The 17,617-nt window shown below is 39.7% G+C and overlaps 1 protein-coding gene across 3 annotated transcripts in view; it reads left to right on the top strand.

Moving 5' to 3' along the window:
• The window catches only part of cacna2d3a (calcium voltage-gated channel auxiliary subunit alpha2delta 3a), a 953,727-nt gene that overhangs the window by 465,599 nt on the left and 470,511 nt on the right, over nucleotides 1-17,617 (top strand). The window lies entirely within an intron of this gene.

Genomic DNA, 17,617 nt, shown 5'->3' on the forward strand with positions numbered 1-17,617 from the left:
CTGGCTGGCGGAGAATTGCAAAGGAGAAAGTAACTGGAATTATATACTCCACAAACTCCTGGATAGTTTATAAAATAGTGCAAAGCGTAAACATGTATGCTTCTTAAACAACCAAATGAACATTCTGTTTGATTAATCTGCCTATCTATGGGATGTACTGCCTGTATTTCTGGCATCACTAGATAAGTCTGGTGCTGCTTCATGGCTAACCATCTTACCAATAATTAAGTTAGCGATAAAATGAGAGAAGTAACAGCTTGAGAAATGATCGATATGCACTTCTTAAGCAAATTGACTGTAAAGTGACAGAATCCTGTGGAAATAGAAACTGATTTGCAGAGATTGGAATCTTCAAATTACATTTGCCCATTCTTCTTCCTATTTAAATCCTACATACAGAAAATAATGATTTCTTCTCCCATCAACAGTGACAACAAATATCTCATCAAAATTGTCAAGTGAACAAATGATTAATACAAAGCATCTATTTGCACCTTCAATGTCTCCACATGCTTTGATTTCTTATATTTTTCTACTTAGTCATTTTTATCTAATGCCGCCACATTTAATACTGAATAGGTTTTAAAAATATCAATAAAGCATTGCCACTAGGATGTACAGAAACAAATTGCTTGTCGGAGATTGGTAATGTAGTAGTAATAGTCCTGCAACAGTAATCCAGAAATCTGAACTAATAATCCAGAAGGTTTGAGTTTCAGCTGGAGCTTCAGAATTTATATTCAGATAAAAAGAACAGAAATTTAGTACAGTTAAAAGAGAAGTTACCATGAAATTGATTGATTTTTGAAAAAATCAAGAATGCTTCCAGGGATGAGGGATTAGGTAGACTACAGAAGACGGGGTTGTTCTCCTTAGAGAAGAGAAAGCTAAGAGAAGATTTGTGGTGTTCAACATCATGATCATCTTCAAACAGACAGAGAGAGACTTCCCATTTGTGTTTGGCAATCAAATTAGAGGTGTAGTAAGGGGAAATATGGTAACATAGGAGCAGGCCATTTGGCCTTTTGAGCCTGCTCCATCATTCAATATAGTCATGGCTGACCATCCAACTCACTACCTAGTTCCTGCTTTCTCTTTATACCCTTTGTTACTTTTGCCCTAAGATCTATGTCTAACTCCTTATTGAAAACGTTCAATATTTTGGCCTCAATCAGCTTGTGTGACACAGAATCCCAGGGGTTCATCGCTCTCCGGGTGATTTTTGCACTTCCCCTTCCCAATCTATCATCTTTCAGTTGGTAATCTACTTCCTGTGTATAACCTCACATTTATCCATATTAGACTTCATCTTCTAAGAATTTGCCCATTCACTCAACTTGTCCAAATTACTCTGAAGCATTTCCTCAGAGCTTACCCTATCATCCAGCTTTGAGTCATTTGCAGACTTGGAGATATTACAGTTAGTTTCTTTATCTGAGTCAGTGAAATATATTGTGAATAGCTGGAGTCCAAGCACTATCCCTTCAGCACCCTACTGGCTGCCACTTGTAGAAAAGACCTGTTTCTTTCTGATCTTTGTTTCCTGTCTGCAAATTAGTTCTCTATCTGTGTCAGTACTTTACTCCAATACCTTGAGCTTTAATTCTACATGCTAATCCCTTATTTTGTACCTTATTAAAAGACTTCTGAAAGTCCAAGTAAGTCAGATTCACAGGCTCCCCCCAATTAACTTTACGAGTTAAATACAAAAAAATCCAAGTAGATTTGTCAATCTATGCTGACTCTATCTGGTCCTATAACTGATTTCCAGTTTTACACAATGAGTGGTTAGCAACTGGAATTCACTGCCTGAGATTGTGCTGAAGGTGGATTTAATGCTTTCGAAAGGGCATTGTATGAGTACCTAAAGAGAAAAAAAGAATCAAGAAACAGGAAAGGAATTGATTTGGAGGAGCCGGTGTTGGACTGGGGTATACAAATCACACAAACACCAGGTGAAAGTCCAACAGGTTTATTTGGAAGCACTAGTTTTCAGGGTACTGCTCCTTCATCAGGTGGTTGTTACTGTTGCAGACAGCTAGTTCACGCTCAGTGGGCCAGATAGTTTCCTTCAGTGCAATAACCATTCTCTGATTCTATAATTGTATGACTCTTTGATGTTCTTAGTTTCCTTAGTTTGGCCTGTATATAACTCCAGTCCAACATAATGTGGCTGAATCATGACAGCTGTATGATATGCCTGTGCAAGACACTAAATCATAGCACCTAGGGTCGTGAATGCTGGGCTGGTCAGCAAAGCACATAACCTGAAGTGAAAAATAAATTTTAAAAGACACAACATACAAATACCTGTTAAATTGAATACTGGCTAAAACAACTGACAATTTTCTCTCAATGTTTGTTTCCCAAAATTTAGTTGATTAGTTGGATAGAAAATGTTGAAAAATATGATGATTGCAAGATCACAATTAGGATTCAAATGATATCATAAATAATGGAACTCACGCTTGAACAAATCTTATGGTTAGATTGCAGCCTTTAAATAATTTCTTCTACCTTAATTTCAGTATAGGAATAGGAGCTTTAATTTATTTAGTGTCTAATTATATTCTCAGGATGTCCTAAAGTGTTACACTTGCTTTAATTACAATCAATAGATTTTTGAAGTACAGTCAAGGTCCTCATGTAGGCAAATTCACGAACCAATCTGAACAGTGACCTCCTCCGCAAACTATAAATAGGATAACTGATAATTTCCTTTCTTGATAGCATTTTTTGAAGGAGAAATTTTGGAAGAAGAATTACCTTCACACTATTATTCAGCACCACAGAATATTTTATACATCGTATAAACAGGCTAATACGACCTAAATTTAAGGTCTCGTCTGAAAGAGTGCAAACATAACTTCAATGAGATACATGGATTCTGTTGACATGAAGATCTCCAAAGGGTTTGTTTACAGCTAAACTGACATATACAGTGCAGAATAATTGAGAGAGACAGCCTATGACTCGAGTGCTATCATGCAGAGAGCCTGTGGTCATGTGATAACACCTGCATACTTGGCTTATTTGCATGTTGAATTTTCAAAGCAATATCACAACAAAGGTGACAACACACCAAACAGGATCCACGCATCGTGCCCCCGCCCACCTCCAACTGCAGTCCTGTCTTAAAATTTTAACTAGGACTGTTCAATCAGGTTCTGCAGTGAGGAGTCAATCACAGCTGCATGACTCATAGAGACATAGAGATGTACAGCATGTAAACAGATTCTTTGGTCCAACGTGTCCATGCCTACCAGATATCCCAATCCAATCTAGTCCCACCTGCCAGCACCCAGCCCTTATCCCTCCAAACCCTTCCTAATTAATATACCCATTCAAATGCCTTTTAAATGTTGCAATTGTACCAGCCTCAACTACGTCCTCTGGCAGCTCATTCCTTACACATACCACCCTCTGTGTTAAAAAGTTGCTCCGTAGGTCTCTTTTATATTTTTCCCCTCTCACTCTAAATCTATGCCCTCTAGCTCTGGACTCCACGACCCTAGGGAAAAGACTTTGCCTATTTACCCTATTCATGCCCCTCATAATTTTGTAAACCTCTATAAGGTCACCCCTCAGCCTCTGATGCTCCAGGGAAAACAGCCCCAGCCTGTTCAGCCTCTGCCCATAGCTCAAATCCTCCAACCCTGGCAACATCCTTGTAAATCTTTTCTGAACCCTTTCAAGTTTCACAACATCTTTCTGATAGGAAGGAGACCAAAATTGCACGCAATATTCCAACAGTGGCCTAACCAGTGTCCTGTACAGCCGCAACATGACCTCCCAACTCCTGTACTCAATACTCTGACCAATAAAGGAAAGCATACCAAATGCCTTCTTCATTATCCTATCTACCTGTGACTCCACTTTCAAGGAGCTATGAACCTGCACTCCAAAGTCTCTTTATTCAGCAACACTCCCTAGGACCATTAAGTGTATAAGTCCTGCTAAGATTTGCTTTCCCAAAATGCAGCACCTCGCATTTATCTGAATTAAACTCCATCTGCCACTTCTCAGTCCATTGGCCCATCTGGTCAAGATCCTGTTGTAATCTGAGGTAACCCTCTTCACTGTCCACTACACCTCCAATTTTGGTGTGATCTGCAAACTTACTAACTGTATCTCTTATGCTCACATCCAAATCATTTATGTAAATGACAAAAAGTAGAGGACCCAGCACCGATCCTTGTGGCACTCCACTGATCATAGGCCTCCAGTCTGAAAAACAACCCTCCACCACCACCTTTGTCTTCTACCTTTGAGTCAGTTCTGTATCCAAATGGCTAGTTCTCCCTGTATTCCGTGAGATAACCTTGCTAATCAGTCTCCCATGGGGAACCTTGTTGAACGCCTTACTGACGTCCATATAGGTCACATCTACTGCTCTGCCTTCATCAATCCTCTTTGTTACTTCCTCAAAAAACTCAATTAAGTTTGTGAGACATAATTTCCCATGCACAAAACCATGTTGACTATCCCTAATCAGTTCTTGCCTTTCCAAATACATGTATATCTTGTCCCTCAGGATTCCCTCCAACAACTTGCCCACCACCGACATCAGGCTCATTGGTCTATAGTTCCCTGGCTTGTCCTTTCCACCCTTCTTAAACAGTGGCACCACATTAGCCAACGTCCAATCTTCTGGTACCTTACCTGTGACTATCGATGATACAAATATCTCAGCAAGAGGCCCAGCAATCACTTCTCTAGCTTCCCACAGAGATCTTGGGTACACCTGATCAGGTCCTGGGGATTTATCCACTTTTATGCATTTCAAGACATCCAGCACTTCCTCCTCTGTATTATGGACATTTTGCAAAAAGTCACCATCTATTTCCCTACATCTTACATATCCTTTTCCACAGTAAATACTGATACAAAATACTCATTAGTATCTCCCCCATTTTCTGAGGCTCCACACAAAGGCCGCCTTGCTGATCTTTGAGAGGCCCTATTTTCTCCCTAGTTACCCTTTTGTCCTTAATGTATTTGTAAAAACTCTTTGGATTCTCCTTAATTCTATTTGCCAAAGCTATCTCAGAATCAGATTCATGACATATTGGTGTTTGTTGGTTGATGTAGACATGGTGGGCTGAAGGACCTATTTCTATGCTATATAATTATATGACTCTATAATTGCCCTCTTCAACCACCTCCACAATTTTCTCTTATTTTCTTTCCTTTAGTTTGTGATTTATGCAAATCTACAGATCAAAAGTACTTTATTAAAAGAACTTTTTAAATGTATGACCTTACCAGATTTTGATGTTATTCAGTTGTACCTGGGCCTTATCTTGCTTCAGAAAATCTATATATGCGCACTTTTGAAGATGGGCCACTAGATGAGAATAAAGATGACAACATTGTCTGGTTTCTTCTCTGTCAAGCCTGAATCTTGAGACACATTATAATGCTACAATTTATACCTAAACTGAGATTAATTAATTCAGCATTGTTCAAGGAGTCAATCTGGTGGTTCCTGATCATTCTGGCTCAGTAATATGTTACATCTCATTGTTCTTTTATGCACTGAACTATATTTGAATTTTAGTTTTTTTTTTAAGATTGATACTGTCATTGATTCACCTATTATTTTTGTCTGGAGATTCTCCAAGGACAGGAAGCCATGCACATATAGAGCACATCTTTTATCTAACAAATGCAACTAAAATTATGGCATAATTTTCAAAATCTTTTTAATCCTTCATGGATTTTTGTGACAGGTAAATTGGCAAAGAGGAGCACTGCATCATGACATTCAGAGTTGAGTATTAAAAGGGCTTTGTGACATAATGCATGTGTTCAGAGATAATGTGCCACTAAATACAGAAGAATTGCAAAATACTGCATGTAGTATATTGGAGAAAATACTTAGACTATCAAATGGTAGTCATGCCACACATTTCAGCAGGTATTCAGTGTTTTTCTTAATGGACAACGGGTGTAATATTCTGTTCATTGCAAGGCATGTTCAATTCAGATTTATGGAAAATATAAGTGATTATTCATATTTTAATATTATGATTATTTCCAGCCAAACTTTGCAGCATTTAAATTATATGCCTAAACTCAAAATGTTTGAATCCAAAGTTGATTTCATTTTTAAATCAACTTGCAAAGAGCACTATGTCAGTGTAGTCTTAATCTTATTTTATTCAATCTGCTTTGATGAAGTCGAAAACAGAAACTTTAGTACAGAAGTGGCAGATGATTCAGATTTCTTTAAATGTATTTTATAAGCCTCTAAGATTAATGCTTTAAAGTTCAGTTAATACAAAAAAATGAATTTGTACCTATATTTTGACAATGCTATCTTTTCAGCTGGGGTATTGAAATGATAAAATAGGAAATAAAACCATTGGATTAAAATGCCCTTGTTATATAGTACCATCACACATTCATGCCTTTTCTGGTGTATAACGTCGAAAGACATATAATAGATTGTCTATTACTCAGCATTTAAAGTGTGGTTGGAGCCAATGGAATGTTTTCAGATCAGTAATTTCAAAAGCTGATAAGTTGTTCAATAAAGGAGTTCACCTATTGCTTCCAAAATGAAGTCTGCTGCTTCGCCATCTGTTATTTTCTAATCTAACACCACTACTTACTGACATCTTAGAATGCTTATACCCTAATATTCAAAAATAACTTAAATAGGATTATTGGAGTATTACTAATAACACCATTTTCAATGTTAACAAGTAGACAAAAGTTCATTTGTTATGCTGCACTACAGTGCCATATTACTCGGAGGTAGAAGAGTATCAAATCCATTGGTGACTAACCATCCTAATATTTACACATGTTGATTTTTCTTTCATCTCGAGTCAGTAGGAAATGGCGGAAAAAATTTGTCATGTACCTTTATGTCAGTCACATTTGAGATTCTGGTCCAAAGCTGTGAGAATATTCACTGCTATATTTCAATCCAAGGGTTGAACATGTCGATGCATGAAGGCATCATCAAAGGGGAAGGCATAGATCACAGTGTTGCAATGTGATAATCAGTAAGTTGATCATTTGATGATTAAAAAAACAGCTGAAAAAAGACAATTAGCTGTAATTTGTTGCTGCATCTTTGTATGTCAAGAGAGGTGATGTCAAATAAATTACCTTGGGCATGCAATAATGCATCCAGCCTTTGGTATAAAGCAGTAAATTCCCACAATCTCATTCTATTCCTTAGTCCTCAGAGAAATATTTTACAAAGCAAATGAATTAAATTTGTGGAAATATCTGCTGGAAAACGTAGCAGTGCAGATTGACCAAAGCTCAAACGCAACAAGTAAAGTGATTTTACAATAGACAATAGACAATAGGTGCCGGTGTAGACCATTCTGCCCTTCAAGCCTGCATCACCATTCAATATGATCATGGCTGATCATCCTTAATCAGTATCCTATTCCTGCCTTATCTCCATAACCCTTGATTCCACTATCCTTGAGAGCTCTATCCAACTCTTTCTTAAATGAATCCAGAGACTGGGCTTCCACTGCCCTCTGGGGCAGAGCATTCCACACAGCCACCACTCTCTGGGTGGAGAAGCTTCTCCTCATCTCTGTCCTAAATGGTCTACCCCGTATTTTTAAGCTGTGTCCTCTGGTTCGGCACTCACCCATCAGCGGAAACATGTTTCCTGCCTCCAGACTGTCCAATCCTTTAATAATCTTATATGTCTCAATCAGATCCCCTCTCAGTCTTCTAAATGCAAGGGTATATAAGCCCAGTCGCTCCAGTCTTTCAGCGTAAGGTAGTCCTGCCATTCCAGGAATTGACCTCGTGAACCTACGCTGCACTCCCTCAATAGCCAGGATGTCTTTCCTCAAATTTGGAGACCAGAACTGCACACAATACTCCAGGTGTGGTCTCACCAGGGCCCTGGGTACAGCTGCAGAAGAACCTCTTTGCTTCTATACTCAATCCCTCTTGTTATGAAGGCCAGCATGCTATTAGCCTTCTTCATTACCTGCTGTACCTGCATGCTTACCTTCATTGACTGGTGTACAAGAACACCCAGATCTCTTTGTACTGCCCCTTTACCTAAATTGATTCCATTTAAGTAGTAATCTGCCTTCCTGTTCTTGCCACCAAAGTGGATAACTACACATTTATCCACATTAAACTGCATCTGCCATGCATCTGACCACTCACCTAACTTGTCCAGGTCACCCTGTAATCTCCTAACATCCTCCTCACATTTCACCCTGCCACCCAGCTTAGTATCATCAGCAGATTTGCTAATGTTATTACTAATACCATCATCTATATCATTAATATATATTGTAAAAAGCTGCAGTCCCAGTACTGATCCCTGCAGTACCTCACTGGTCACTACCTGCCATTCTGAAATGGAGCCGTTTATCACTACTCTTTGTTTCCTGTCAGCCAACCAACTTTCAATTCAAGTTAATACTTTGCCCCCAATACCATGTGCCCTAATTTTGCTCACTAACCTCCTATGTGGGACTTTATCAAAAGCTTTCTGAAAGTCCAGGTACACTACATCTACTGGATCTCCCTCGTCCGTCTTCAGAGTTACATCCTCAAAATATTCCAGAAGATTAGTCAAGCATGATTTCCCCTTCATAAATCCATGCTACCTCTGACCTATCCTGTTACTACTATCCAGATGTGTCGTAATTTCATCCTTTATAATAGACTCCAGCATCTTTCCCACCACTGAGGTCAGACTAACTGGTCTATAATTTCCTGCTTTCTCTCTCCCACCTTTCTTAAAAATGGTACAACATTAGGCACTCTCCAATCCGCAGGAACTGATCCCAAATCTATCAAACTCTGGAAAATAATCACCAACGCATCCACGATTTCTCGAGCCATCTCCTTCAGTACCCTGGGATGTAGACCATCAGGCCCCGGAGACTTATCAACCTTCAGACCTAACAGGCTCTCCAACACCAATTCCTGGAAAATATAAATTCCCTTAAGTTCAGGTCCTTCAGCTACTGTTACCTCAGGGAAATTGCTTGTGTCTTCCCCAGCGAACATAGATCTGAAGTACCAATTCAATTCTTCTACCATTTCTTTGTTCCCCGTAATATATTCCCCTGTTTCTGTCTTTAAGGGCCCAATTTTAGTCTTAACCATTTTTTTGCCTTTCACGTGCCTAAAAAAACTTTTACTATTCTTCTTTATATTATTGGCCAGTTTACCTTCGTACCTCATTTTTTCTCTGCGTATTTCCTTCTTAGTAATTCTCTGTTGTTCTTTAAAAGCTTCCCAGTCCTCCGTTTTCCCACATATCTTTGCCAAGTTATACTTTTTCTCTTTTAACTTTATATGTTTCTTAACTTCCCTCGTCAACCACGGCCACCCATGCCTCCTCCTAGGATTTTTCTTCCTTTGTGGAATGAACTGATCCTGCATCTTCTGCGTTATACACAGAAATATCCGCCATTGTTCCTCCACTGTCATCCCTGCTAAGGTATTGCACCATTAAACTTTGGCCAGCTCCTCCCTCATAGCTCCATAGTTCCCTTTATTCAACTGAAATATTGTCACTTCCGATTGTACCCTCTCCCTCTCAAATTGCAGATTGTAGCTTATTGTATTATGGTCACTACTTCCCAATGGCTCCTTCACTTCGAGGTCCCTGACCAATTCTGGTTCATTGCACAATACCAGATCCAGAATTGCCTTCTCCCTGGTAGGCTCCAGCATCAGCTGTTCTAAGAATCCATCTCGGAGGCACTCCACAAAGTCTCTTTCTTGAGGTCCAATACCATCCTGATTCTCCCAGTATACCTGCACGTTGAAATCCCCCATAACAACTGTAGTAACATATTTGCGACAGGCCAATTTCAGCTCCTGATTCAACTTACATCCGACATCCAGACTACTGTTGGGGGCCTGTAGAAAACTCCCAAGAGGGTCTTTTTACCCTTAGAATTTCTCAGCTCTATCCATATTGACTCTACATCCCTGATTCTAGGTCCCCCCTGCGCAAGGGACTGAATATCATCCCTTACCAACATGGCCACCCCACCCCCTCTGCCCGTCAGTCTGTCCTTACGATAGCACATGTAGCCTTGAATATTCATTACCCAGGCCCTGTCCACTTGAAGCCACATCTCAGTTATCCCCACAATATCGTATCTGCCAATTTCCAAAAGAGCCTCAAGCTCATCCATTTTATTTCTAATACTTCGTGCACCAGATTGAATGGTAACATTTTTGCAGTCTGTACATCCCATCATCATGCAAAAATGTCTCCTATACTTATGTCATGTCCTTTTTCACTGCTGAAAAAGCATTTAATAAATGTTACTTTATTCATTTAATGAAGCCATTGTGATGTATTTTAGCTTGAAGAACGCAGTATTTTTGGCAAAGAAAACTTGAAAATATTTTAAACATAACAAAATACTAAAATAACTGCCAGTTTTATTTTGTCACCATTAATACATCACTACTTATTGGTACAGGACTAGAGAATTCCTCTTTAGTCACCTGAAATAAATTTTAATATGGTCGTTCAAAAATTGAAATGAAAACTGAAATTGCATTGTTTTCAGGACATAATCAGCCTCATCAACACTAATATTTAGTTGGATAATTGCCCCCAAAACTGTTGATGGAATCTGTTTGAATATGGTATTAAAATGAAAAAAAAGACATTCAATGCTGCAAAGGTTAGAGATCGCCAAGAAGATTAGGGTAATTTTAGACACCAGCAAAGAGTGATTAAAAATGGTATAAAGAGTGATAAATTGAAGTATCAGAGAAAACTAAGAAGCAATATAACAACAGAAATTAAGCATTTTCTACATGCCGTTAAAAGAAAAAAAGGAAATTAAGGTGAGCGTTTGTCACTTAGATCGGAAGACTAGGGAAACAAGTATGGGAGAAAAGAAAAATGTAGAGGCTTTGAACAAGTATCTGCCTTCACAGTAGTGGACACAAAAACACTTCAAGGAAATAGAAGAACCAAGAGGGGCAGGAATTTAAGATAATTATGAGCAGTAAAGAAAAAAATACTGAAATCTAATGGGACTAAAGGCTGTCAATTCCCATCATCTGCATCCTCGAGTTTTAAAAGAATTGACTGCAGAGTTGGCCTGTGATATCTAGTAGAAATGACATGGGTCCCATCTGCTCTCAATATAGCCCACATAAGGCCCCAGTATTTACAATGGATCCTGGGCCACATATTCAGTGATGGTGGTGGGAGGAGCATGGAAAGCAGCTGTAAAGGAAGCGATGAGGGGGTTAGCACTTGGCATGGCATGGCTCTCAATGTGCCCTCTTTTCCACAGTCAGCTTCACTCGACTAGCACTGAGTACTTCGACCAAGGGATGTATCCCCGAGACCCCTCAAGTAACTCTGCGCGTGGTTTTCTTGTTGTGCTGCACGCATGGCAAGCCCCCTTCCTGCTATGGGCTGGTGGGATGAGTCCCTTAAGTGAGCATTAATTACTCACAAAGGCTTCACTTGACACCAGCACAAAGTGCTGTCCACAGACCTGCCCACTACAAGCTTGTTCAGGGTGGAGATAGAACATAAAACATAGAACAATTGCAGCACAGAACAGGCCCTTCAGCTCTCAATGTTGCACCGACCTGTGAACTATTCTAAGCTCATCCCCCTACACTATCCCATCATCATCCATGTGCTTATCCAAGGATTGTTTAAATCTCCCTAATGTGTCTGAGTTAACTAAATTGGCAGGTCGGGCATTCCACGCCCTTACCACTCTCTGAGTAAAGAGCCCTCTGACATCTGACTTAAATCAATTTGTAGTTGCGCCCCCTCGTTCAAGCTGATGTCATCATCCTAGGAAAAAGACTTTCACTGTCGACCCTATCTAATCCTCTGATCATCTTGTATGTCTGTATCAAATCCCCTCTTAACCTTCTTCTTTCCAATGAGAACAGACCCAAGTCTCTCAGCCTTTCCTCATAAGAGCTTCCCTCCAGACCAGGCAACATCCTGGTAAATCTCCTCTGCATCTTTTCCAGTGCTTCCACATTCTTCCTGAAATATGGCGACCAGAATTGTACACAATATTCCAAGTGTGGCCGCACTAACATTTTGTACAGTTGCAGCATGACATTGCTGCTCCAGAACTCAGTCCCTCTACCAATGAAAGCTAACACACCGTATGTCTTCTAAACAGCACTATCAATCTGGGTGGCAACTTTCAGGGATCTATGTACATGGACTCCAAGATCCCTCTGCATATCCACACTACCAAGAATCTTTCCATTGACCCAGTACTCTGCCTTCCTGTTATTCTTCCCAAATTGAATCACCTCACATTTAGCTGCATTGAACTCCATTTGCCACCTCTCAGTTCTGCAGTTTATCCAAGTCCCCCTGCAACCTGTAACACTCTTCCAAACTGTCCGCTACTCCATCGACTTAAGTGTCATCTGCAAATTTATTAATCCATCCACCTATGCCTGCATCTAAGTCATTTATAAAAATGACAAATAGCAGTGGTCCCAAAACAGATCCTTGTGGCACACCACTAGTAACCGGACTCCAGGCTGAATATTTTCCATCAACCACCACTCGCTGCCTTCTTTCAGAAAGCCAATTTCTAATCCAAACTGCTAAATCACCCTCAATCCCATGCCTCTGCAATTTCTCCAACAGTCTACCATGTGGAACCTTATCAAAGGCTTCACTGAAGTCCATGTACACCACATCAACTGCCCTACCCTCATCTCAGTCACCTTAACAAAAAACTCAGTGAGGTCTGTGAGGCATGACCTGCCCTTAACGAAACCATGTTGACTATCTGAAATCAAATGTTGCTTGCTAGATGATTATAAATCCTATCTCTTATAATCCTTTCCAAAACCTTTCCTCCAATAGGAGTAAGGCTCACTGGTCTATCATTACCTGGGTCATCTTTACTGCCCTTCTTGAACAAGGGCACAACATTTGTAAATCTCCAGTCCTCTGGTACTAAACCTGTAGACAATGACGACTTAAATATCAAAGCCAAAGGCTCCACTATCTCCTCCCTAACTTGCCAGAGAATCCTCAGATAAATCCCATCCGGCTCAGGGGACTTGTCTATTTTACTCCTTCTAGAATTGGTTACACCTCTTCGTAACTAATCTCGATCCTTTCTAGTCTAATATCTCATCTCTCATTCTTCTCCTCTACAATATTCTCCTTTTCCTGAGTGAAAACCGATGAGAAATGTTTGTTTAGCACCTTTCTGATTTCCACAGGATCCACACTCACCTTCCCACTTCTGATTTGACAGATAGGAAGATATTTCCCACCTAATCAAATGTCCCTCTCCAAACTTGGCATGGAACTGTCTACTGGGTACTTTCTTTTGTAATCTTACAAAAATTCCCTAGTTTCTGCAAGGATCTCAGCAGACTAAAAAACTGCAGATGTTACATCAAGAAAGGCGGAGACAGAAAGCAGGAAACTGTAGACCAGTTAGTCTAACATCTGCCATAGCTACAATTCATTATTACAGTGGTAATTAATAGAAAATCATACTAAAATCAATCAGAATCAACAAAGCTCTGTGAATAAAAAGCATGGCTAACAAATGTATTTCAAATCTTTGAGGATGCAATAATGTAACAAGCAGGATGATGTAGAGAAAATCAGTTGATGAACTGGGTTTGGACTTCCAAAGATATTCAATAAGGTGTTATTTAAAAAGTTACTGGACAAAGTATGTTGTTGTGGTTATATATTAACATCAGTATAAGATTGACAAACAGACAGGAAACAGAGGATGTGTTTTCATCGGGTATCTTACTTTCTTTCTACCCCATTAGAGTAGACTGAGTAAGGTAAAATCAAGACTTGCTGACACACATTTTTGCACATTAATTTGAAGTTCTGGGATTGTGGGGAGCAGAGAGACGTGTGCAATGGGGTCAGGAGTAAGAACAGAAGTAAACCATTTAAATCATCCAGCATGTTCCCCCATTAAACAAGATCATATTTGATTATTTACCTCAATACCACTTTCCCATACTACCTCTATATTTCTTCATTTCCATTAGTGTCCAGAAGTCTATTCATTTCTACTTTAAACATGCTCAGTGATTGGGCTTCCATCTCCCTCTGAGGTGAATTCTGAAAATGTACCACTCAAAGCAAAGAAATTCATCCTTACCTCAGTTTTAAATGGCCCAGCCCTTTTCCTGATTTTTAAACTAACCAGCCAGGGGAAACATCTTTTTGCCCTGTAACAATTTTGTAAGTTTCAACAAGGCCACTCATCATTCTTCAAAACACATGTACAGCTTTTGTTCTATTAATTAGAGAGGCATATGCTTGTTATAGAGGCAGTGCAATGGAAGTTCATCAGAATAATGCCAGGGATGGTGGGATGATCTTGTGAGGAGAAATTGAGCTGACCGGACCTCTCAGGGAGATTTTGGGTATCTTCACATAAATACGTGCAAATTTCAGTTACCATGCCATTCCCTGTTCAGTATAAATTTTCATAGCCACATTTGTCATGGGCCAACATTTTTTTGAGCTAATCTTTTCCTTTTAAAATATCTAAAGAAGCTTTCACAGTTAGCCTTTCGTTCCTCACTAATTTACATTTATATTCACCTTTATGTTTCTTAATCAGCTTCTTGGTCCTCTTTTACTGGGTTCTTAATTTCTTCCATTCCTGAGGTTTACCACTTTGTCTGGCATCCTTAGGAGCCACTTCCTTTAACCTAATGCAATCCGGAACCTATTTTATTTACCATTCCCATGGGGTGTTTATGCCTCACAGGAATATATATGTGTTGTCGATAATGTGGTATCTATTTAAATATTGCTTGTCTACACCATATCTTTTAGTGTATTTTCACCAATTAGTATAGCAAACTTGCTCCTTGCATCTTTACAATTTTCTTTAAAGGTTTAAGATTAATTTCAGAAACTATTTACCAAAGGTGCATTTACAGTATGTCAGTTAATTAGGGCTTTCTCAATGCAAAATAATGAATCTGAAATAAAAAGATCCCTAGTTGGTATCTCCAATGTACTGCTATTGGAATCCATCTTGTACTTACTACAGAGTTAAAAATCACACAACACCAGGTTATAGTCCAACAAGTTTAATTGGAAACACACTAGCTTTCGGAGCGACGCTCCTTCATCACCTGATGAAGGAGCGTCGCTCCGAAAGCTAGTGTGCTTCCAATTAAACCTGTTGGACTATAACCTGGTGTTGTGCGATTTTTAACTTTGTACACCCCAGTCCAACACCAGCATCTCCAAATCATACTCACTACAGGAATTCATCCTCCATAGCATGAATGCTAATAAGGAAACTAGCATAACTGTAAACGGAAAATGCTCATTATAACTGTCTTTTCCACACTACACATATCCCTAATTTTCTGACTTGTACTCTGCCCAACATTGTCACTGCAGTTTGGTGGCCTATTATAAACTGCCACTAATGTTTGCTGCCTGATCTGTTCTCTTAGCTGCACCTGTACTGATTCTACTTCTTGATTCTTTGATCTAAGATATTCTCTTACAAATGTATACTGATCTTTTCCTTATTGACAGTGCTGCCCCATCTCCTTTTCCTTTTTGCCTTCTAAATACTGAATATCCTTGACTTGGAGATACCGGTGTAGGACCGGGGTGAACAAAGTTAAAAGTCACACAACATAGTCCAACAGGTTTATTTGGAAGCACTAGCTTTTGGAGCACCGCTCCTTCATCAGGTCGTTGTGGAAGTTAAGCTCACGCAATTCCGTGAGCAAGCTCTTAACTTCCACAACCACCTGTTGAAGGAGCAGCGCCCCAAAAGCTCGTGCTTCCAAATAAACCTGTTGGACTATAACTTGGTGTTATGTGAATATCCTTGGACATTTCATTTCTAATCTTGGTCATCCTGTAGCCATGTCTCTGCAATGGCAATTCAGTCATACCCATTTATCTTGATTTATGCATTAAAATCATCAATCATGTTGCCAATGCCATCTGTATTCAAAATAGAGTTTTTTAAATTCTACTTTGTTAACATTATTCTCTATTCTCGAAATTCATGTCTTCTATTTTGCATTTTACTTTGCTACTTCTTTTCCCAGTTTTTACTTTGCTACTTCTTTTCCTTTGAATCTGAGCTCCTTCTCAGCTTCCCAAATCCTCATCAATTTAGTTTAAACCCTCACCAACAGCATTGCAAATCTCCCTGCAAAGATGTTAGTCCCAGTTCTGCAAAGCTGCAACCTTTCCATCTTGTCCAGGTCCCATCTATCTAAAACCAGGCCTAATGCTTCAGACATCTGTAGCCTCCTTCCTAACACAGTTCTTCCACTTTGGATCCAATCACTTAATTCTCCTATTTTTACATTCACCAGCATTTGGGACTGGAAGTAGGTGTGAGGTTATTGCATTAGAGGTCATGCTGTTCAAATTCCTTCCTAACTCTCTGAATGCTGCTTTCAGGACACCATTCCCCTTCCTACCTAAGTCATCAATACCAATGTGGACCACAACCTCCAGCTGTTCACCCTCCCTAGAAGAATTGGTGAGTGGAACCCATGCGGGTTCCTATACTACCTGACTGGTTCCCTTTGACTATCTGCCAGTGATCCATTCACTTTCTGCCTCCATACTCCTAGCCCAAATTGTGGCCACCTGTTTAAAAGTGCTATCCACATAGCTGCCAGCCTTATGAATGCACCATAGTCACTCCAGCTGCTGCTCGAACTCAAAACTGGAGCTCAGGATTCTACATGTGGTTATCTAGGTCACTGGCAGCATCTGCAACTTCCGACATTCTGTAGCATATACATCCCACATGACCAGGCTGCCCTTTAAAACTTGAACTTCATGTTCACTTTCTAAACCATCCAACTGTTGATAAACCTTCCTGGTATGAATAAATTTGATTAATACTTAGCACACTTTACTAGTTGCAATAAACCTTACTGAAAACACTGCTTTCCTCCCCCACCAAATTCCCATGTGAACCTAACTTACTACCAACACAGTCTATGTTTCATTCAGGTTTTATCTGACCATGTACCTTTTACTATTGCTGACACTCCAAGCTCACCTTCAAGTTTCATCAGCAGATACTCCTTGACAGTGTAAGTCATTTTCTGGAATGCATCAAAACGGTTGGCAATCACATTGATGTTTGCTGTATCTAAAACAGTTTGAAAGTAGCCAGTGTCATTGTGGGAGGTCAAAGATGGGTAGATGAGCAGTGGGGACTACAATGAGAGTATGATTTCTGGCAGGTTTTACCAACTGTCAGTCCTCCAGCCACAGACCTCCAGTTGTTAATCCTTGTGGAACAGGTTTAATCATATCAAGTGGCCTGAGGGAATATATTGCTGGTGGGTTTGGGAGGTAATTAAAGAAGGTTAGGTGTGGATTGAAGTAGGTTTTTTCCAGTCATTTGCCTGTTACAGTTCTCTTCTTGATGTGTGGGCAGTGAGAGGGTGCAGGGAGCAGTGTTGCTTAGGACAGGGCAGGGGAACAGAGTTTCTTGAATATCCCTGTGATTATATGCATTGTAATTAAGTTTGATGTGGACACATTGGCAGATTGTACCTTCTGGAGTACAGTGTTGATGCAATTCATTAGTCATGTCAGGAAATCCCTCTCTCTCAAATTAAAGTATATTATGGTTAC

Source organism: Chiloscyllium plagiosum, unplaced genomic scaffold, assembly GCF_037043375.1.
Source record: "Chiloscyllium plagiosum isolate Xiang-an unplaced genomic scaffold, Cpla_swu_hap1 HiC_scaffold_14, whole genome shotgun sequence".
Taxonomy (NCBI): domain Eukaryota; kingdom Metazoa; phylum Chordata; class Chondrichthyes; order Orectolobiformes; family Hemiscylliidae; genus Chiloscyllium; species Chiloscyllium plagiosum.